This window comes from Crinia signifera, chromosome 8 (genome assembly GCF_055691185.1).
Source record: "Crinia signifera chromosome 8, ASM5569118v1, whole genome shotgun sequence".
Taxonomy (NCBI): Eukaryota; Metazoa; Chordata; class Amphibia; order Anura; family Myobatrachidae; genus Crinia; species Crinia signifera.
The window spans coordinates 140,132,106-140,156,707 of NC_139224.1; the positions used below are offsets into that span (position 1 = coordinate 140,132,106).

At 44.8% G+C, this 24,602-nt stretch overlaps 1 protein-coding gene across 3 annotated transcripts in view; it reads right to left on the reverse strand.

Annotated features, from left to right (window-relative positions):
- Positions 1-4,525, reverse strand: part of PAPPA2 (pappalysin 2) — a 204,632-nt gene extending 200,107 nt beyond the window's left edge. Inside the window, exon 1 of one of the 3 annotated variants that reach the window (XM_083157266.1) lies at positions 4,450-4,525. The gene's annotated coding sequence lies outside the window, so the exon portion shown is untranslated. Of the gene's footprint in view, positions 1-3,044; positions 3,352-4,424 lie in introns of those variants that run through there. The other 2 variants (XM_083157265.1, XM_083157264.1) reach the window with 2 other exon arrangements.
- Between the last annotated feature and the right edge of the window lie 20,077 nt (positions 4,526-24,602).

Consider the following 24,602-nt stretch of genomic DNA (forward strand, 5'->3'; position numbering starts at 1 on the left):
TATCACAGACGCACAGTATCACAGACGCACAGTGTGACAGACGCACAGTGTGACAGACGCACAGTATCACAGACGCACAGTATCACAGACGCACAGTGTGACAGACGCACAGTGTGACAGACGCACAGTAGAACAGACGCACAGTATGACAGACGCACAGTATGACAGACGCACAGTATGACAGACGCACAGTATCACAGACACACAGTGTGACAGACACACAGTATCACAGACGCACAGTGTGACAGACACACAGTGTGACAGACGCACAGTATCACAGACGCACAGTATCACAGACACACAGTGTGACAGACACACAGTATCACAGACACACAGTGTGACAGACGCACAGTATCACAGACGCACATTATCACAGACGCACAGTGTGACAGACGCACAGTGTGACAGACGCACAGTATCACTGATGCACAGTATCACAGACGCACAGTATCACAGACGCACAGTGTGACAGACACACAGTGTGACAGACACACAGTGTGACAGACGCACATTATCACAGACGCACATTATCACAGATGCACAGTATCATAGACGCACAGTGTGACAGACGCACAGTGTCACAGACGCACAGTATCACAGACGCACAGTATCACAGACGCACAGTATCACAGACGCACAGTGTGACAGACGCACAGTATCACAGACGCACAGTATCACAGACGCCCAGTATCACAGACGCACAGTATCACAGACGCACAGTATCACAGACGCACAGTGTGACAGACGCACAGTATCACAGACGCACAGTATCACAGACGCACAGTGTGACAGACGCACAGTGTGACAGACGCACAGTATCACAGACGCACAGTATCACAGACGCACAGTATCACAGACGCACAGTGTGACAGACGCACAGTATCACAGACGCACAGTATCACAGACGCACAGTATGACATATGTGCAGTGGGATGATAATCGCCCAACTTGGAAAATGGGTATGGGTCATTGAGTCGACCCACTTTAGGTTGACATGAATTGGGTCGACCGCTGAAGGTCGGCAGGCTTTGGACAGGGTCGGAGGGTCGACCCAAGCATTAGGTCGACAATGGGAAGGTCGAGAATCAAAAGGTCGACATGAGTTTTTCGGGGGGGGTTGTCCCGAATGTCGACATAATCGACATGGACAACGTCTACGTGTGCTTCGGGCACAGTATCTCGCTGCACTTGGCGCACTATTTTATTCTCCTACCATGACGTAGTGGATGGTAGGAAAACCTCATGTCGATCTTTTGAATGTCGACCTTCCCATTGTCGCCCTAATGTTTGTGTCAACCTTCCGACCCTGTCGACATTACCCAGGTCGACCTATTTTAGGTGTTGACCTAATGCTTGTCGACCTTAATAGGGTCGAGGTAATGACCATATCTCTAGGAAAAGACCAGGTTTACGTAAAACTCTGACTGAGGCGCTGTATAAACACCAGGGTGGACCTGAGGTGCATCTTATGTGCAGTCACACAGGGAGTATGTGCGCTAAGGAAGTGGTGGTTTACACCAGTGGTGTCAAACTCATGGCCCTCCAGCTGTTGTGCAACTACATGTCCCAGCATGCCCTACCACAGTTTTAGCAATCCACCAAATAAAATCTGTGTCAGGGCATGCTGGGATGTGTAGTTCCACAACAGCTGGGGGGGCCATGAGTTTGACAGAGGGAGTAGACTTTAGATCACATATTGCAGTGAAGGATGAACCAGGTAACCTAAATGTTTCAATAAAGACTGCTCCATCTTTATTCCCAGCAGAGGCAGAAGATGGACAGTTCCTCAGCCATTGTTTCCACTACAGGTCTACAAACCTGAAGGGGATTAGAGGAAGCTGTATCACCACACAGTGTGGAATCTAGCCGATAAAGCAGATGTTGGTGCAAAAATGTGCGAAAACAATAAGCAGCTTTTACTTTCATTTATAAAAACACTATACATGAATTTACAACTTGTATCACTTACAGGAAATTGTCTATTTACTGCTAATATGTCCCCTTTCATTGAAAACCCTGGATGACTGAATGCAAAACTATCTTAATTTCCACAATAACAACTACCTGGAGTTATGCAAATGAGCTGCAACCAATAGCAACCAGTTATATCTGCACATGCCTTACCTGTCCTGCACTACATCATGCAAGTCTAATGTCTGATTGGCTGACACAGGTTGTACCATTGTTTGCGGTTCGTTAGTGAATAACCCTGCTTGGTCAACAACTGTATGATCAATACCTTGACTATACTATATACAAAAAAGTAGCCACGAGCCCCTCTACTGAAGAGCAATTAAGGTGATGCATTATGCCTGCTGGGACCTGCAGGCTGCTAGCAGTGGGTAGGACAGTCCTACATCATCACCAGCCTGCCTCTGTATTCATTTGCGCTTGTTGCTTAATGACTTTTTTGTTTGCCTCACACTTTGCTGAATGCTTTCTCAGCTGTGCTCATGAATTTGCAGTGTTGCCTGTCCTCACATTTCTTATAGTATTGTGATCTTACAGTAGCTCGTCACTTATACAGTACATTAGTCAGCACTGTCCTACGCTTACAGTAAGTGTGCCGTCAGCTGTTATAAGGTTCCAGGCACCCGGCAGCAATCTCAGACAGATACATCCTTAAACAGCATCTCCGATAGGTACTAAAACAAACACTATTCTCTATTCATAGTGAGAAATGGCTATTCACTTAGATCACCAGGTATCTTCTGTATGCTTTTCTCTTCTTCTACTTATTAAACATTTACTTATCTATGTAACGCCAGCATACAGTATTCAATTGCACTCTACCATTTTTATTAATCAATATACATTAACCTTTCCATGTAACATTAGATCCGTTCTCCATTTTTCTGTTACCTGTTCTCTCCTTTGACTGTTACACACTTGTGACTTAAGTTTAAGTATATTCACAAGAAGATCTGTTCCCTAATAAAATTAAATTTCCAAGGCTGTAGTCATAATCATAACCACAAAGTCACACCACATTACCCCCTGAATATCTGCTAATAGCAGCCCCAATAAGAGTATTATCTACATACCTGTGATGAAATATTTCAGCTGCTCCCATCAGTTGCTGAATTAACTCTCTGTAGTTTCCCGGCTGAGTACCAGTGATCTCATTACAGACAGACTACAAATGAATAAACTCTATCTGGTTCTCTTCAATTGAAAAATGATCCAACAGCCAGTGCATCTCAATGAGTAGGACATGTGATTGTTATAGGTGCAGGGGTCTAGTGAGCCACCTGTAACTTCTTGCAGGTAGCCTGTTCCTAGCTCCCTTATTTTCCTCTCTCTCTCTATGTCATCCCTCTGTCCTTTTATCTCAGTTTTCCTCTCTGCCCCCTCCCGGCGCCCCTTTTTCTGTTCTCCTTCCTCCTATTCATAGTCAGAATCTCTTCTCTCCCCCCCCCCCCCCCCGTTTTTTTTAATTTCAGACTCCTCCTCACTCGCAGTGAAACCCCCCCTCTCTGCAGAAGGTCCCTATTTGGGTGGGCTTTTTCATATCAGGATGAGCTAATCCTCTCTATCCTCTTAAAAAAAACAAAAAACTATTTACTTACTACCTTCACTCACGACTTGTTTTGATGACTGCTTTTGAAATCCCAGAAAACACGTCTGTTTTCACACCTGCCTGTCCTGCGAGGAACAAGCCGCAGTCCCCGAGTACGAAAATAAAATCTCCAATGCCCCTCTTCAGACCCCCAGACTGAGCTCTGATTTACGTTTCCACATACTGTACTACTTTATTTATTCTGCTAGAGAGAAAGAGGCGAGAGGGAGCGAGGAAAAAAAAAAGATATTGGAAAAGACAGACACATGTAGGTGTTGCTAAAACAAACAGAGGAGGGAAAAAAGAAAAAAAAAAAAGACTATCAACTAAGTACACGTTCTGATGTCAAATAATAATCATAATCGTGTAAAAAAAATTAATAAAGGACGATCTAAGCGGTCGGTTCACCTTTGTCGAATTAAAATAATTCAAATTTAAAAGGCGCTGATTACATTCCCAACAGATGCCGGAGGGACAGGTTCCACATGTGATTCATTTATCTAGGTCTAAAAGATGGGATGAGTTTTTGGGCACAGGAGCTTGCACTCTAATCTGTTATGACCAAACACTCATTTACCTAGAATATTGTTAGAGGCAAGGGGTGAGAAGGGGGGGGGGGGGGGGGGGGGGGGGGCTGGACACTTGTTAGTCAGTTCTACATTTCTACTGCTAGTAAATAACAGAAAAAGACAGACTAGAGAGGAACAGGATTAGGGAAATGAGAAATAGGAGAGCGCACAGTAGGGATGAGCTGTAGAAGTGGGAGATAGGACAGAGATGCAGGGTCACCAGTTCACAGACACAGACAGTCAGCTGTGTGTGGGAGGACAGCACCTCATTCATAAAATCAGCAGCATGCTCTTACCTAGGCTCACAGGCGGTTATATTACCTAGGTTGGCAGTGTACTATCCGGCTGTGCAGCTTCTCCTGCTGTTGCTACTAATCCATTCATAACAACAAGTTTGATCGTTTCCACATCAAGATCATGGGCTGTTTAGTCTCTTGTCTCATTCTCTCTCTCTCTCTCTCTCTCCCTCACTCGCTCTCCACCCCTTTCTCTCTTTCATTCCCAAGCTCACCACTCTTCACTTCAAATTTTGGCAGCTTAAAGTGAACAACAAAAAAATGTTCAAACATTTCAGTGTTTTCCTAATCTTGTAATTTCATTTTGACATCCCAGTCCTGCTCACCAGCAATCCTATCTTCCTACCCCCTTCGTCTGCCCACTCTTCCCTTACTTACATTTCCTCGTACCTGCTGCCTTTATTTGGTAGTTTATCTCTTTGCGTTAGATCGTTTCTTCCTGAGCTATCAATACAGTGTTATTATATTTTCATACCGGCCAACCTGGTTCCTATTCCCCAGTGGGATAATTTATTTCTGATTTTTTTTCAGCTGCATTCACCTGTGCTTGATTACGTGGTAAAGCGTAGGAATACAGCCCTTACCGTGACAGCAGCAGGTCGTATATGGCCAAGAGGTCCAAGATGAATGAAAATGTCATGTGATTGGCTAATATTTTAGGCTGAAATGACCTTTGCTGTATTTCCCATACCACTGTCCAGCCTTGTCCAGCGTTGTGATGTACGTTGCGGCTTGGAGTACCCTACCCTAAAGGCATTTTTATATCGGTTAACAAATTAAACCTTGGTTATTGAAATTGTAAAATTAGTGTGGTAATTCCAAGTAGAGTATAACTTCTGCAAAAGGATCAGGTTGCCTTGTATTTAATTTATCCTTGTAGTAAAATGTCCCTTATTTCTATGACTTTTCTCTTTAGAATATTTGGCTGTCCTTCAATGCGTTCATTATATTTTGACATTTTAAATAATGATATAACATAAAAGTTCGAATGAATAATTGTCTGCTGCTATTTTCATTGCTGTTTAGATTGGCCTAACACTGGCGCATGCGTTCCTCGACAAATATCTGCTTCACTTGCGTTTAGATGGGAACATTTCCAGGTACTTACATCACCGGACGTGGTGGCCAGAATGACGTATCGATGTTACTTCTCCTGGTGTAGCCACTTATTCCAGGATATTCCAGCAATTAATAAGTCCTTCAATGTCAAAAGTGGACTTTTAGCAGCACCAAGCGTTACTGTTTGGGCACTTCCTTAGAATCAGCGCATTTGATTTACTGTAATAATAAGCTTGCTGTGACTGTCTAATTCCACCTTACACCCCACACTTTAGCATGGTAAGCTCAGTTGTTTGGGTCTTCTCTCTCAATTATTTATTTATTAACGGTTTCTTATATAGCGCACACATATTTCGCAACGCATTACAGAGTACATTTGAACATTGACATCAGTCCCTGCCCCAGTGGAGCTTACAACCTATATTACCTACCACGTGTACACGCACACACAGACATTCTAGGGTTAATTTGATGGGCGCCAATTAGCCTGGCAGTATATTTTTTAAGTTGTGGGAAGAAACCGGAGTACTCGGAGGAAACCCATGCAAGTACGGGGAGAATATACAAACTCTGCACAGTTAGGGCCATGGAGAGAATCGAACCCATGACCTCAGTGCTGTGAGGCAGTAATGCTAACCATTACCACGTCCGTACTGCCCAATAAAGCATTACTGTTAAACCTCTTGGCAGGCTGCTTGTGTCTTTGATTGTGACTTTTGTGCATACTGTCTCTTAAACTTTTTTTTGTCACTTTTGTATACAGAAATGCCTTGAAATACATCTAGGCTTGATACACCACGCAGCAGGAGATGCCAGTGGTGAGTGAGCAACCCTGCCAGCATTGGGCATCTTTGTGTGAAGGAGTCTGTATATATACAACCCAACGGAACTTGGTAAGGAGAACAGCCACGGTCACTTCGTATGCCAATTCAGAGACCTAGTCACACAAATATATACAGGTGTCACATATAGAATTATTCCACACAGTCTCTTGGTGAGTCCTAGGGGAGTATTCAATCCAGGATAACGGCTGTCGATCCCTCCCGACAGCCATGATCCTGGCCCGTTTGCAGTCTGATCGACAGCTCATTGACAGGCGGGATTCAATGTCCTGCCTGCCAATCGGCTCAAAGGGGGTGTGGCTGCGAAAAATGCTGTGGATAGTCAATCTGCAGCCGGGATCGTGACAATCCATGGCCGTTATCAGCAGAAAGGGCTTCTAAAGTCGGGCCCGTTCTGCCGTGATCCCGCATCAATGCTGTTGCAGTGTTGAATAGGGCTGCTATTTCCCCCATCAGGAATAGCGGTGGCACATTGCATACCCCCCCTAGTCTCATGACAAAGGCATATTTTCAGCAAAAAAGACTGCCAAAGCTAGCCGTGTCTCACCATCCTTGCAGAATATGCACACAAGTTGACACAAACGGGTTTGAATGGCTACTAAAGGTAACCATCCTCACCTGTGATCTGTTTGCTTGTAATCAGTGTGTGTGTATAAAAGGTCAGTGAGTTTCTGGACTCCTGAAAGACCCTTGCATCTTCCATCCAGTGCTGCACTGACGTGTCTGGATTCTGTCATGGGGAAAGCAAAAGAATTGTCAAAGGATCTGCGGGAAAAGGTAATTGAACTGTAAAAAACAGGAAATGGATATAAAAAGATATCCAAGCAATTGAGAAAACCAATCAGCAGTGTTCAAACTCTAATTAAGAAGTGAAAAATTAGGGATTCTGTGGAAACCAAATCAAGGTCATTTAGACCAACACAAATTTCAGCCACAACTGCCAGGAAAATTGTTCGGGATGCAAAGAAAAATCCACAAATAACTTCAGCTGAAATACAGTACTCTCTTATACAAAGTGGTGTGGTTGTTTCAAGATGCACAATAATCGAGTCGCCCGAAGAAAGCCATTACTATGCAAATGCCACAAAGCATCCCGCTTACAATACTCCAAACAGCACGAGGCAAGCCTCAAAACTTCTGGAACAAATTGAACTTTTTGGTCACAAGCAGAAACGTTACAGTTGGAGAGGAGTCAACAATGATGAAAGATACACCATTCCTACTGTGAAACACGGAGGTGGATCGCTGATGTTTTGGGGATGTGTGAGCAACAAAGGCACTGGAAACTTGGTGGCAAGATGCAGCATGTTTTCGGAAAATACTGGAGGAAAATTTGCACTCATCAGCCCGGAAGCTGCGCATAGAACGTACTTGGACGTTCAAACATGACAATGATCCAAAACACAAGACCAAGTCAACCTGTCATTGGTTCTGGAGTGGCCCTCTCGGTCTCCTGACCTCAATATCATTGAGCCACTCTGGGGAGATCTCAAATGTGCAGTTTATGCAAGACAGCCCAATAATTTACAGGAACTGGAGGCTTTTTGACAAGAACAATGGGCAGCTTCACCATCTGAGAAAATAAAGAGCCTCATCCACAACTACCACAAAAGTCTTCAAGCTCTTCATTGATGGTAATGGGGGAAATACATGGTATTAAGAACTGGGGTATGTAAACTTTTGATCACGGTCATTTGGGTAGTTTCTGTTGTCATTATGATTTAAAAAGAGTAATCACAGTTGTTTGACAATAAATGGCTTCACCCAACCTCTAACCATGAGTGAAAGAAAAGTTTGTGAGTTATCATTCATATTCATACAAATGGCCAGAAAATCACAAATTATGCTAGGGTATGTAAATTATCAGCACAACTGTGTAATGCCAATTGCCTCTGCCCACCAATGATAAAAGACTCCTACTGAACTGCAGTACCGTATACTGTATCAATTTACATTTAGTGGTTAGCAACAGAGGGTAAACCCCATTTATATTGGAGTAGACCAGGTCATAGCTACCATAGGTGCAACTGCTATAGGGCCCAGTGCTGAGGGGCCCAACGTAGAAACATATAATTTAACAGTACATAAGAACCACTACAACTGACAACATGTACACGGACACACTAACATACTAGGGTGCCAATTAACCTACTGGTATATTTTTGCGTTGTTGGAGAAAAACAGAGTATCTGGAGGAAACCCAAGTAATACGAGGAGAATATACAAACTCCACACAGTAAGGGGCCATGGTAGGAATCAAACCCATGACCTTAATGCTGTGAGGCAGTAATGTTAACGTAACACTTCACCATCACATATGTTATATACATTTTTTACCAATGAGTTGTGTATATGGGCCTTTACAAGATTTACATTTTAGTCTACAATAGATCTAGTTATTCTCCTGGACCTGCTCATTGTAATGTAATATAGAATGAACTGGAGGACATTATAATGATACATATTATGAACTAGGGCACTGCAATGTTGTAATACAAAGTAAAGGCTATATAGTGTGGTATAACACTAACTAGGAAACTGTAATGCGGCATGATATGAACTGGGGACACTGTACAGTATGTCATGGTAATTTGGGGGTAATTTGTGGCATATTGTGTAGCGGCAGCATTGCAATGTAGAATAATGTGAACAAAGGCACTACGAAGATTCATAAAATAAATTTGGGCACTGCTATGGGGTGCTATGCTTGACCCCTTTTTAGGGGGAGGGTGCCAGCCACTGTTGGTCTATGGCTGTGGCACTATTATGTACAAGGGCACAATTATGGGGCATACAATTAACAACTGCTGATGAGAGGTCTCTCTAGAAGCATCGGGACAGGGGCCCCTTCGAAATGTTGCAATGGTACCCACAGAGTTCTGGCTATGCCCCTTGGGTCAAGGTTTCAATTGGGAGTTTACTGAGTGGCAAGGAAATTATGACAATTTTCTAGTCGAGCAAAATCAAATATCTTATTAATTCATTGGGCAACACTATAATTCCAACAGTCGTGATAAAGTAAAAACCATTATGATTATTTATGTAGAATGGCTTTCATAAATTCCCCAGTGTCCTCTTTGGTTCTCCGTGTCACCCATATAAGAAGGGACAGTTCGTAACATTAATGTTGTTTGTGTATTATATTTATAGAATTCTACAATGTCACTCTGAAGTCAAGTTTCTTTTTTTTTTTGGACGTCGGTTCAGTTTTCCCTTTACTCTGTATTGCTAACATGATGATCTAGCAGCCAATGATGAAGTGCCAATAAAGCAGCCTATCTGATAACCTACTCGATGAGCAGTTCATTTCCAGGACCTAGATCCCAGATGTTGAAATCATTTTATTTAACCCTTCTTCAGGTCCTGTCCATTCGTGGCCCCAAATGTGTAACTTACTTGTTACATGCATATTCAAGCTGCAAAATTTGGTATATGTTATGTGTATGATTTTAGATAAATGATATATATTAAATATAAAGGATGCTCAGATCAAATGTTTTTGATCCGATTTTACATAGGAACCAATGTTAAATGGCCCACCATACCCGATTTTTCTTTGTATACCCACCCTGATGGGTAATTTGTATGTGAAATGCCCCCCCATTGTTCATGCCACCCCACGATGAACGCCAACCGGAAGCGTGGCGAGCGCAGCGAGCCCGCGAGGGGCAGCGGTACGCGTCCAGCGGCAGCGAGCCACCTAGCCCGAAGCATGGCGAGGGGACGCGTAATACCTGTGAAGTAATGCGCATCCCCTCGCGGGGCTCGCTGCGCTCGCCACACTATATACAGTCAACTCCGCGCCGACGTGGATAGTGGAGGTATGAAAAGGTCGGAGGATGCGTACCGCCGGCCCCTCGCGGGTCTCAAGGACCATTTTACATTGGTCCCAATGTAAAAATCGGGTCAATCGGGTTGCATCGCATGCGATTTGGTTGCATGTGATGCGATCGACCCGATTTTTCTGACCTGATGCCTATAATTAAAATCGCTGGTGGGTTTTTTTTTTACCTGAATGTCGACACAGTCGACATGGACACTGAAGCGTAGCACCGCCTGTCAGCACATGTCGGCTCAAAAAACAGTGAAAAACTTCATGTTGACCTTTTGACTGTCGACTTTGCCCATGTCATGTCGACCTAGACCCATGTCGACCTAGACTGGTGTCGACCCAATGCATCTCGACCTAGACCCATGTCGACCTAGACTGGTGTCGACCCAATGCATGTCGACCCATTCCTTGTCGACCTAATGACCCTATCCCAGTTTTTCTATTGTTAAAATTAAGTTGACTAAACTTGCCAAATTATCATTAAAGTAAGTCACCCCAGCAATGACTTTCCCACTGAACAACTTATCCAATGGCATCACAAGTGGGTGCAGGGGTTGTTGGATACACTGGGCGACAACATTCGATGAGGTGACATCACTTAGATGGTGTCACCAAGCAGCAACGATGGGTGACGTGGGCATGCATGTGTCACCCACACTCAGGGGAGTGCTAGTCCCCAGCATGACGAGAAAGGAGCCGTGACATGTGGCCATACCCACAAAATGGCACAAAAAGGGTTGTGGCTTTGTAGGCAAGAGGTCCACCTTCGCTGTGTGCATGTAGCCCTCACAGTGCTGATGCCCACTACCTTATCACAATGCTGAAGAAGGTATTTGTACCAGTACCAGAAGGTATTTGTACCTCACGTGCCACAATCAGATTATCCGGAAGGGTTCCAAAGACATAGACCATCTTAAAATGGAGTTATTTAAAGGAGAGGGGGTGACCATTAAAAGGCTAGGTGTGTGGATCGGATGTGAGAGGGTATCAAAGTCTTCCAGATATAGGACTGCCCAAATATGGTCGTCTCCCCAACCTTCTTGGAGAGGTGATACAAATACTCTGCTTCTTCTTACTGACAGATGCACAATTTACATTTTATTTCCTGACAGTTATACTGTAATCCAATTTAGGGGATATATCAATTGCAGTGTTATATGTGCGGAAAGAAAATGATTCCTCGGTACTTGTGTACTAGCACGGCGCCCACGATATTTGGTCACACAACATATACTCGCATTGCATCGCATGGCATACACCCGATGCACTGCGATGCGATTTAAAATTGTATAAGCCCCCTATACGATGTTTAATTGTATACGATGTTTACAATGTTAAATGCACCCCCACGCCACCCCCACTATGAACGGAGGTACGCGTCCTCAGACCTTTTCATACCCCCACTATCCACGTTGGCGTGGAGTTGATTTTATATAGGAACATATGATCGCCCATAGGAACATGCGAGGTGGAAACAGAAAGTGAAGGGGAGGGAGTTGAATACTTGATGGCAAGCTATCGGCACTGCTCGCCGTCATATTGTACCTTGTCATCAGGGGCATTGAATACCCCTCATAGCCGGCTCTTATACCCCTTCCTATAATACTTTCTAGTCTGATTCCTATTGCCTTCACTTTTTTTTTTACAATCTGAAGATATAAGTCATAAATAATGTAAATAATAATAATGTAAACTAGGAGGTACTCAGGTACACAATGTTGACAGTGATTTTAAATGATTTATGCCTTTCCACTTTTAAGTCCCTCTGGGTTTTTTGTTTTTTTTTATTCACCTGTAAACTATATCTAGAGTACTATAATAACATGAAGGCAGTTTCTATTTGAAAGAATCCCGTACTTTCTAGAAGAAATTCTATGTGTGCTTTAGGCCTAACGCTCATCTGCTAGACATATGGTGATGGATGGACGTTTTTTGAAGTCACTGTTACTTTAACTGTAATTACAGTATACTAATAATACAGATGGAGCGCCTCTTATATAGCCGGCGGCTGGCGATAGAATCGCCAGCCGCCAGCTCCCACCATCCACCCGGAAGGGGGTGCGTACACGAGACGCTCGCGTGCCCCATTCAGATGGAGCTCTCCGCCGCCTGAAGCAGAGATGGGCAGGAATTACGCCGCCCACCACCGAGCGGCACGCGTCCCCATCAGATGGAGCGCCTTTCCACCAGCTATCGCTAGCGGTGGGGATCTGGCAAGGGCTAGGGATAAATGGGAGGCGCTCCATCTGTATTTTCAAAAATGAGGGTAAATTCTATTGAAGATTGGATGTTGCCCATAGCAACCAATCACATTCTACTTCTAATTTATTTATCACCGTCTAGAATATAATACTGTAGATTGAATCTAATCCCATCTTCAATACACTGTAAACATGATAATTCTCTCCAGTTTACAGAGTTCTAGGACCCTCGACCTAATAACGCTCCCAAAAGAAAATGAGGCAGGACCTTTACATTTATAATCCTTTCCAATATATCAAGCTGCAGGATCCTCAATTGTATAGCTACACTATATGAAAAGACAGAACTGTCAGCATTATCACCATCCATAACCAAGGCCGGATTACAGATGGGGCAGTTGCCCAGGACCACCCACACATTAGGGACCCCCAACACTGCTGAAAATGTTGCCCTGACCCGGCCCACATTGCACCCTTCCTGGCTGGCTCATGGGAGGATGTCAGTCAGCGATTGATGTCATTTGAGACAGATTTGTCTCCATTTTGTCTCCACAGCGGGTGGGCGCGGCTGACTATTGTAGCTGCACCCCTTTATAGACATAATGCCACATTTTGCAGCTGCTTAGGGAAGGGTCCTAATGCCATGAAGCTCCCGTCCCCATCCGAGACTGGAGATGCTGTAACAGGAAGTGTCTCTCTCTCTCTCCCTGGCTCTCTCTCTCTCTCTCTGTCTCTCTCAGTCTCTCTCTTCTGCTCATCTCTCACTTTCCCTGATTCCCATACTCTCTCCCTGTCCTGAACACGGTCTTTCTCTCACACACCCCTCTCTCTGACACCGAACTACCGCTGCTTTGGGAGCCAACCAGAATCTATTAATCCCTTCACCCTTCAAATGAATCAAAATACCCTCAACATGATCCCTCACTTCAACATATAAAACAGTAGGATCATTAGCACTATCACTATTCACAAAGGAGCCGATTCATACGGGTCCAAATTTGGACCCCTTCCCGATGGTTGGGGTTTGCGCATATGCCTGTCTCTCTCCCATAAGAAGCTGTATATAAACTCCAGGAAACTAAGCACCAGCGCTCTCAACATTATAACTGCCTCCAGAATACGAAAAGACAGGACCCCTAACATAATTATTTACAGTATACAGTTACAGTACTCTCAACATATAACTTTGCACTATAGGAAAAGGAGAGCTGTCTAGATGATCACTCTCACCAGTATGTATACAAGGGTCTTTAGTATGTGATATGACATTTTTCAATTACCAGAAGGAGAGCAATTGAAAGACTTTTCTGAGATCAGTTTGGCTGCCTCCAACGCTATTTTCAATGAAATGTAACAAAGTTTACTTAACAAATCAGCTGTGTTTCTTTTACAGCCTAAGGATTTAGCAGATTACCTCAGAAGTGGCCAGAGCACTTGGGTACAGCATCTTCCACCACAAATTTCTCAAAGCTTCTTGCTAATTAGATGTCTCCGAACCTTTCCAAACCATTTCTGTCATAGCTACTGCCAGAGCCGATTAAGAACGCAATTACTGAACTGTATACAATCACATTTTCTAGTTAAATGTATCTCAAATTTGTATCTCTGACCCTTCGTTTCGGGGGGCAACAAGCATGTGACTCTACAGATCCCTGCACCACAACTCCCAGCAAGTTCTGACAAATAGTTGGACATCGTTGCACATTTTGCGAAAAACTAAAGTTGGCCATGGCCGGTCTGAAAGCAAAAATCATATTTAAAATATACCGTAGATATTTATATATATTTATTTACAGAGACTTTCCAGTCCAGAAGAAAAGTTTTAGTGAACTTAAGTAAATATGTAAAAGTCAAAGAAAACCACATATTCCCATTTTGGGATGCGGTCATTTGGTCTACAGCATTATGGTCGACAGTCACTAGGTTGACACCATTAGGTCGACATGGGTCTAGGTCAACATGGGGAAAGGTCGGAAGTTCATTAGTTCAACAGGTCGTTAGTTCGACAGGTCATTAGTTCGACATTGTCTAGGTCGGCAGTCAAACGGTCGACATGGAGTTTTTCACTGTTTTTTGAGCCAACATGTGCTGACAGGCGGTATTTCATACCCTACCATCCACTAGGGCATGGTGGGAGAATAAGATAGTGTGCCAAGCGTAGCAAGGCACCGTGCCTGACGCATTGCGAGCGCAGCGAGCGGTGCGAGGAGATGCAGTGCACTTTAAACTGTGTCCATGTCAACTGTGTTGACATTCAGGTAAAAAAAAAGTGAAAAACCCCATGTCGACCTAGACAATGTCAAACTTATGACCTGTCGAACTAACATCCTGTCGAACTAATGACCTTTCAACCTAGAACCTGGTCGACCCTTTCCCATGTCGACCTTTTCCCGTGTCGACCTTTTCCCATGTCGACCTAATGACTGTCGACCATAATGCTGTAGACCAAATGATCCCAACCCACCATTTTTGTGAGGTAAATGTAATTCGTCTGGGTGCAATATCAATAATCTAGGCCATGGATTTTAGCAAACATCCATCATCAATGTGATAAAGACCTGACTGGATCACAGCCAGCAGCTGACAAGTGCCAGCTAAAAGGTTTATTTTAGGAACGTCCTGTTATGCTTTTATACTGTTGTGTTTTGAGTTTAAAGCCTTTAGTGTTATTTAATGTGACTCTTTTATTAGTGTGTCCTTTCCTATTATAAAGCGCTTGCTGGCATGTCATCCATTGTTGGCGATAGGGGTTTTTTTTACTCTCAATTTATTAATTGAATGACATTGTCTCTAGCTACTGTTGGGCATCGCTGGTGGGAGCCAGCTCCAGGGAGAAAGGATTGCATCTTAGGATGGCATTCATCGGGGGACGTAAACAAAAAGCTTTTGATTAAATTAAACATTTTTGCCGAAAGTAAAACTATAATCATATTTTGGAAATATATTTGACTATTATTTTATTTATTCTGGGCTTTCAGTTCCATGAGCCTGGGGACGATTTGAGTCCCCTTATCGCTGCCAGCCAGTATCGCAGGTGACTATTGTTCAGATGCCCCATCAAACGTACCTTGTAAAATTGTGGTGATGGATTTTCTATCAATATAAGTGCCAATAAAATCTAAATTGATATACACCCCATAGTCAGTGCCAGGCAGGGTACTTGTTTCCTAGCACGGCCACACTGATTTACATCGGGGTGGTCGTGTCGGAAAAATCGCGTCGATCGCATCGCATGCGATTTGGTCGCATGCGATGCGATCGACGCGACCGACCCGATTTTTTTATTGAATCAAATGTGAATAGGGTCCCTGGGACCTGATTTTACATTGGATTCAATGTAAAATATTCCCTAGACCCCCAAATTTTACAACGTAAACCCCACCCCACGATAGACGCCAACCCGAAGCGTGGCGAGCGCAGCGAGCCCGCGAGGGGCGGCGGTGCGCGTCCTCCTACCTTTTCATTCCCCTACTATCCACGTCGGAGTGGAGTTGAGAATATATAGTGTGGCGAGCGCAGCGAGCCACCGAGCCCGAAGCGTGACGAGCGCAGCGAGCCCCGCGAGGGGACGTGTATAACTTCCCAGGTATACGCGTCCCCTCGCGGGGCTCGCTGCGCTCGCCACGTTTCAGGCTCGGTGGCTCTCTGCGCTCGCCACACTATATATTCTCAACTCCACGCCGACGTGGATAGTAGGGGAATGAAAAGGTCGGAGGAAGCGCACCGCCGCCCCTCGCGGGCTCGCTGCGGTCGCCATGCTTCGGGTTGCCGTCTATCGTGGGGTGACGACGGGGCCATATATAATGTGAAATGGGTCATATTGGCCCATTTCACATTTTTCACATTTTTTCCAATGTGAGATGGACTTAATCAAGTCCATCTCATCTTGTGCTATTATAATGGCACAAGACCGACACGATGCTCACGATTTCAATGTTAAAAAATATTTTAACATTGAAGCCTATGGCAAAATCGGGGGCATCGCGTCGGTCGCGTCGGGACCAATGTTATTGGTCCCGACCGACGCGATGCCCCCGATTTTTTACCTTTGCCGGCAAAATGGACCTGATTTCAAAGGAAATCGGGTCCATCGTTGGGATCGTGTACCTTAACTTAAAGGTACACGATCCACAAGATTGTGGCCGTGCTAGGAAACAAGTACCCCAGGCAGACAGACTGGACCTGGCATATCAGTGTGCGGGAATGCCATGTACATGACTAGGAGGGTACAACCTAGTCAGGGGGGCCTGGCCTCGCAGCATGCCCCTTCTATCTATAAGCCAGCCAGGAACCGGCAATGAGGAGGGCAGATAGAGAGCCGGAAGTCTGTTTTTCACTCGGCTAGCCCGGCCCAACATGCTGCGGGCCAGTCTAGCATTTGCCAGAAGTACCAGGAGGGGGGGGGGGGGGGGGAGCAGATGACAGCTGCTTTGTGCTCTTTCTACTACTGCATACAGGACCTATGAATATGATCATTGCATTCACCTGATTTCTGTAACTAACTTTGGAGCCCCGGTCTCAGAAACGTTACCCTTTCAGTTTTTATTTTCCCTCCTATATCCCTGACTCATCTTTGCACATCACATATTGTGCACATGCCATCCCCTCCTTATCTCCCTTTTCCTATAACCTTTTCTGTTGTTCCCGTGGCACATATTAATACACCTCGCCTCGCGTCTCCTTGCCTCTTGCTCACATACCTCTTGCTTTCCTCTCTCTCTTCTTGAAACCTTTTTTTCTCACTTCTCACCCTGTGTTCCTTCCCTTTCTCCCCCCTTTTCTTTTTTTTTTCTATCCCTCTCTGAAGTACTATCTGTGTTGATCGGAGCAACTCATTTCTGCCAGCAAGTGCTAGGGGCCCATCGCAGGGTACTGGCTCAAATCTTCCACCAGCACACGCTGGATAGAGGGAAGGACTCCAGACCACTGGGAATGATCCGGATAGCATTTTTATATGGGAGGGGGGGGGGGGGTACAGCCAGTAGTGGTTATACAGCATAAGAGAACTAAGCTTATGCCTATGGTCTGATACAGGCCTCAGTTCACTTGATCATAGCTGTAATTGGCCTCGTGTAATGTACTTATTTGAAAAAGTAATATATAATAACACATATCCTTTAACTGATTCAGTGCCAATGTGGCCGTCAGTTGCTTTCTGAAGCAATGCACTGCGGATCTTAGCGGCTGTGAAGGAGTGCAGGTTTGGCTGTGACAAATCCCTGATATATTTCTGCCTTGTATTGGCTGGGATCACCTCTCATTGTGGTGAGGTGGAAGCAGCCAGTGTGTAATGGAGTACAGTGAATATACTTGGCTAGAACGTAAGCAGCGATCGGCGTACTGGACAGTGTAGCTCTTGAGTTCTCAGCTGCGTGTGGATGTTTGATGGGGAGAGGGAGCAAAGGGAAAAAAAATGAGTAAATAATCGTTTTTGGCCCAAGTCACCAGTGACTCGTTCACCTGTAGGCATGAAATACAGGATAGGGCTATTCCAGGTTACAGTGACCCAGCTAGCATTAGAGCATGCCTTTTGTTAATATAATCTAGCCTCAGGGATCAGATGCTGGTCCAGTCAGAGTACCGTGCAAGCCATGAACCTCCCCAGCTCACAATGGGCCAGATTCTCTAAGCTTCAAAAGTGATCAAATGGAGAGTGATAAACAGCCAGCCAATCAGCTCCTACTGTACCTGTCATGTCACAGACTGTGCTTGAAAAATGTCAGGCAGGAGCTGATTGGCTGGCTTTTTATCACTCTCTATTTTATCACTTTTGAAGCTTAGAGAATCTGGCCCATAGAGATAGATGTATTAAAGCTTCTAGTGAGAAAAATTGAGACATTGCCCCTAGCAACTAATCAGCTCCCACCTATCAGTTTTCAAGTATAGTCTAAAATGCAACAGTTGGAAGCTGATCAGGGCCGGCACAACACTAGGCAGGATTAGGCATTTGCCTAGGGCGCCGGCCACTGGAGGGCGGTAGTCGGGAGCAGGGACCCCCCTTCCTCCCCAGTGTAAAGACTTGGCGGCATCCCGGCCGCCCACCCGCCACCCCAACACCGCCGTTGTGCACAGGGACCCCCACGGTTTAAGGTGAGTGGCTGCTGTCACTCCCCCCCCCCCCAGCAACTTCGGCGGCCGCCACCACATTGCCCTCCTCCCCCCGATGGAATGACTTGGCGGCATCCCGCCCGCCCACCTGCCGCCTCAACCCCGCAGTGGAGCAATGCAGCAACAGCGGCCGCATCGCACCCAGCAACCCAAGCCACCACTCCCCCAGTGAAGTGACCGCATCACCCCCACCCCTGTAGCGGCGCGGCATCGCAAAGCCCCCCCCTCCGGTGGAGCGGGTGGGCGCCGGGATGCCCCCGCCTGGGGCGCTCCGGTGCCTAGCACCGGCCCTGAAGCTGATGGTTGCTACGGGCAACATCTGTATTTATTCTCCGTAGAAGAGTTGATATGTCTCCCCCAATGACATCGTTGGTGGTGAAAGGCACGTTCCGTGGCTTTTATACATTCATCACACATCGAACAAAAATGAATGCATATAAAACAGGGACTACCGACTGCAGCATTTACACATAAGACCACGGGTAGAATGTAATAGGGTGTGAGAATCAGAACGTGATTGTGAGAGTTCATTAATATTCCTGTAAGACTCTCAGGACCCTTACCATATACCAGCAACCAGGGACGCCTGTTTTGGTTTTACATCTGATCATTTTGTCTGCATTTGTTTGTAGGCAAAATCATATGGCGAGAGTCCTCTGATTCAAATCCTGCTGTCAATTGTTTTTATGTGTATCCTATTGAGTTATCACATCTCTGAGGAGGAGGAAGGAGGAGTCCATAGGTGACGGATTTTTGTCCCTCAACTAACTAACACATATGTCTACACAATATTGCAATATTTTATTTTTTTAAGTTGAAGGTGTTACAGTATCACACTATTGTACAGTTTTTTTCTTTTCGGGGACTATCATCGTGAAAGAGAAAAATCCACTACATCTAGCGCCCTGGGAACTCTCCAATATCGCTGTGGTATTGTATGTTTTATTTGAAGTGGTGCTTAATTCCTTGGAAGTAGTATCTAAGGCTGCTTATAGTGCACAATATATTAGTCTGAAACCTGTTTGTATACCTCATTAATATTCCTGTCACACAGAAAAACCCAGATGAGTCCTGGTTTATTGAACATGGTTTCAAACCACGCCCAGCTGTTTGAAACGCGATCGGGCTGCAGGCTGGACCCAGGTTATTCAAAACACTCAATGATCGAAAGCAGGATCGCAGCTCCAGCGAAGGGGGGTGGGGGGTGCAGACCCACCGCTCTGGGGGAGGGGGAAGGGGGGGACATACCCGCTGCTCTGGTGGGTGTGTGCGGGCAGACCCCCTGCTCTGGGGGGGGGGGGGGGTGCGGCCGTAACCCCTTACTACGGTGTGAAGAGCACCCGGAGGGTGCGATGAATCACCTAGTATACAGTATGTATATATATATATATATATATATACAATATCTCTAAAATTGCGCTATTCCAAACTGTAATCACTTCCAACACTGAGTCCCCTACTAGTAGGGACTCCAAAACAACATCAACCAACCATTAGTGTTTTCTTAGCGCCCAATAATTTCGATACTTATATATGGAAAATATTGAATAGTATATAAAAACGTATTTAATAAAAAGTCCAAATAAAAGTTCTTTTGACAGTTCTTTTACACGTCTCCTTGTGCCTGGAGCAATTCACGGTGTTTAACAGCAGTAATTCACAATGTTAACAGCAGTTACCCAACGCGTTTCGTTTCTTCAAGAAACGTCATCAGGGGAAATTAATAATTGATCTACGACTTTCAATTGGTTTTTATAAGATGATAACTATAGTTCTTCTTATTTTGAAGTCTTGTAGATTTAAGGTTAATTCTCCTAGTCGGTGTTATCCGACTTGTTCTAGTCCCTTCAAGGATGGAGAGTTTTAGCTTCCTAGTACAGAAATTGAATATTAGTTCTCCTGATATTACAAGCCTTCCTAAATAGACAAAAGAGGGGGTATTTAAAGCCTCATAATTTCTCATAATTTAGTAGACAATTCCAATAATATTAAGAATAATACCCTCTCAATGGAGGATCATTTTGTAAATGGTGATGAAATCGCCTATTTTGTGGAATGGGTTTATATTTCCAATTCCTCTATTAACTCCAATGTGCTAGTGCTCTCTTTGGTGTACAACTCTCAAGTGTATATATATATATAGGTACTTGTTTCCTAGAACGGCGCCCACTAAGCTATTTGCTTAGTCGGGTATTCTGCGTAGGGAAATCGCATCGCATCGCATTGCATGGGCCATTTTAGTGCCGTGCAATGCGATGCGATGCGATTTTTTCATGTAATATTAGGTATAAAATAATATAAATGAACGTCATAAAATGAGGTTTTACGCACCCCCCCCACACACACACTATTCACGACACCCCAAACAAGTACCTATATATTATATAAAACTAAAAACCTGCGAGCTGGATCAAATATAAAAGATAATACATAAATATAAAAAATATTTTTTTTTTAAACGGATGCATCAAAAAAATCTCCAATAGAATTTCTCAATGATATCCACCCTGATGAGATTATCCAATATAATATGTCTTTGTATTATTTACCTTTCTCTGAATATAGTGAAACTGAATTCTTGCTGAAAGCTGTAATCAATCAAACATAAACCGCTGAAGGTAATGTAATATTTGAGGTAACCGAGAGCTATATAGCCGCTATGAGTTGAAGCAGATGTAACATAATTGATAAGAGAAATCTTTCTCTAAGTCGTGAAAAAGTCGCACTCCAGGGTTCTCACCTCCAATAGTGCAACTGGAACCAGATTATTACCAAGTCTTCCCTAGGCCCGGCGCTTGGAGATTACACCATGTCCAAACTCTTGCGATCAAGCTGACTGCATACTTTTAGTCACAGTTCCAACCAGAGGCTACAAGGGTCCGTCCTGGGTTTCGACCATGGTAGCTACCAGGGTCAAATTCTCAGGTAACAATCCTGGGAGACCCTTCCACACCATACCTGGACCTGGGTTGCCTCAGCAATTACCTGGGTTATAAGTTTGGTGTGAAAGGGGTATCAGCGAAGACGGACAATAATGCATACACACAACACTGTCATCCACCTTTTAATGTCATAGTATCAAGTTATACCCCTTTTCCACTAGCCTAAATATCCCGGGTTTTTGCACGGGAGCGCGCAAAACCTGGGATTTTAGGCAGGTGGAAGCGCTCCCTGTAGAAATAACCCAGGTCATGAGACAGGGTATTCTACCTATGTAGCGACCAGGATTGAACACATGCTCAAACTGGGTCACTGTGTAGTGTAAACGGGTAACTCGATGCGACCTGGATCCCGTTCACTACAGTGCAGAAGCCGGTGCTGGGAGATGCTTTCATCTCCCAGCGCCTCCCCAACCCCACCTCCCGATGACGTCAGTTTGATTTTGCAGTGTAAATGATTGCTGCTTTAAAAAAAGTGGATATTTCGGTACTCTTTACCTAGCACGGCGCCCATCGCGGTCATCGCGGGCATTGAATGCACTAAAAAATCGGGTGCGACGCGACCGACGCGATGCCCGCGATTTCCCATAGGGACCAATGTTAAATTTCTCAATTGACCCGATTTTTCTGTTCAATGCCTCAATTGACACGATTTTTCCATAGGAATCAATGTTAAATGGCCCACAGAGGCCAAATAGCCACCCTGAAGTGTGAAATGGCCCCCACAATTGTTAACGCCACCCCACGATCAACGTGAACCCGAAGCGTGGCGAGCGCAGCGAGCCCGTGAGGGGCGGCGGTACGCGTCCTACGACCTTTTCATACCCCCACTATCCATGTCGGCGTGGAGTTGAGAATAGAATAGTGTGGCGAACGCAGCGAGCCACCGAGCCCGAAGCGTGGCGAGCGCAGCGCGCCCCGCGAGGGGCCGAGGATACCTGTGAAGGCAGCGAAGGGATGCGTTTACCTGTGAAGGTATCCGCGTGCGCTCGCCACGCTTCGGGCTCGGTGGCTCGCTGCGCTCGCCACACTATTCTGTTCTCAACTCCACGCCGACGTGGATAGTGGGGGTATGAAAAGGTCGTAGGACGCGTACCGCGCCTCTCGCGGGCTCACTGCGCTTGCCACTCTTCGGGTTGACGTTGATCGTGGGGTGGCGTTAACAATTGTGGGGGCCATTTCACACTTCAGGGTGCCTATTTAGCCTCTGTGGGCCATTTAACATTGCTTCCTATGGAAAAATCGTGTCAATTGAGGCATTGAACAGTAAAATCGGGTCAATTGAGAAATTTAACATTGATCCCTATGGGAAATCGCGGGCATCGCATCGGTCGCGTCGCACCCGATTTTTAGTGCATTCAATGGCCGCAATGCCCGGGATTTCTTTACCTGCGATGCCCACGATCAAAATCGTGGGCGCCGTGCTAGGTAAAGAGTACCGATATTTCCTACCAAAGCTCTCACTTTCTGAATCTCTCATCCCATGAAATGCATAGTTGCCTACCCTCCTGCATTCTGCAGGAGACTCCATGAAATAGCAGCAATCTCCCTCTCTCCCTCATTAGTCTACCAATCTCCCTCATGTCACCTAGCCCACATTACACGGTTACATTTTGGGGTAAAAAAAGGAATGAGAGATAGATACATTTACATTGAACCATCAGCACCATTTCCCAGCACTTTACCAAGTATAGTAACTCCTACTAACTGCTTTGGGGCTCATCTACATTTGGATATAAGTCATTTTAAAAGATTCCTCTCAGATGTAGCAGTACACACCCACGCTTCTAGGTGCCACGTTCACAATCTCTTTTCACAATCTCTCCATATATGGAACTAGACACACCCTTTGGGAGGAGCATAACAAGCCCCCTCAGTGGGACGCCGTGGAAAATTCTACAACCAACTATAATCTCCCTGTAACTAGTTTTTAAAAAAATTAGGCAAGTATTAGTAAATGTCACCCCTAATTTTCAATCTTTTTAATTATGCCAGTGTCCTAGCACCTCCAGCTCCGTCCACAATCCATTCCCCAGATGCTGAAGTCACTAAGAAAGCCATCTGAGGTAAGAGAGGCAAGCTTCCATTTACTCAGTGTCACGCTGACACTGTTGATTCATGTCCTTCATAGTACTCGCTTGTAATAAGTTGTGCTTTATTTTCCATTGCCGGGAATAGAAATGACTCTACTTCAGATGTCTTGTTCATGTGTTTTGTACTTGTGTGAGTCAAAAATGAAAGCTGCGATGCTTGTGGCTGCAAACCTTAACTGTAGCTTTTGCAGTGTGCTTTTTATCCATGTACTACATACAGTAGTACATGACAAGAGGTATATGTAAAGCTGACCATATTTATTCATAGAGGAAAAGGCGCATTTGTCTTACCACTAGTGACATTTTTATATTTTATACATATTATACATATTCTCACTCTTAGCAACATGTTGGGGTAAATTTACTAAAATGGGAGTTCTATTGAAGTCTGGATGTTTCCCATAGCAACCAATAAGATTTTACTTCTTATTTATTTAGCACTTTCTAGAGCAGTGGTTCCCAACCCTGGTCCTCAAGTACCCCCAACAGTTCATGTTTTGCAGGTCTCCACACAGAATCGTAAGTGCTATAATTAGCTCCACCTGTAGATCTTTTCAAATGTGCCTGAATAATGAGTGCACCTGCCGGGTGACCTGGAAAACGTGCACTGTTGGGGGTACTCGAGGACCAGGGTTGGGAAACACTGTTCTAGAGCAGGCATTCCCAACCACTGCCCCATGACAGTGTATTAATCATAGTTGCCTACCTGACCCTCTCCATGAGGAAGAAAATGTTCTGTTCCTGGGCTTCCATTATAATGTATGGTAAAACACATTTCTTATCACATAACGAGCTCACCACAGGTGCTGGTAATCCATACCTTCCAAAATGACTCGTTCCATTAGGTACAAAATGCACTGTTTCTGGACTTCCCTCTTCATTGATAATTGCAGTCATCTGCTTTGAAGTAGATCAGTGACGATAACAGTGTTCCAGCAAAAGTGAAGGCAATCCTAAATTAAGGAAGAAGTCTAGAAGCAGAGCATTTTGTACCTAATGGAATGGGTCATGTTGGAGGGTATGGTAATCCTAAGGTGAGTACACACGGCTGCAATTTCATGTAAAATCGCTGGGAATATGGCCAGCTGCACGCTCCCGTGTGCA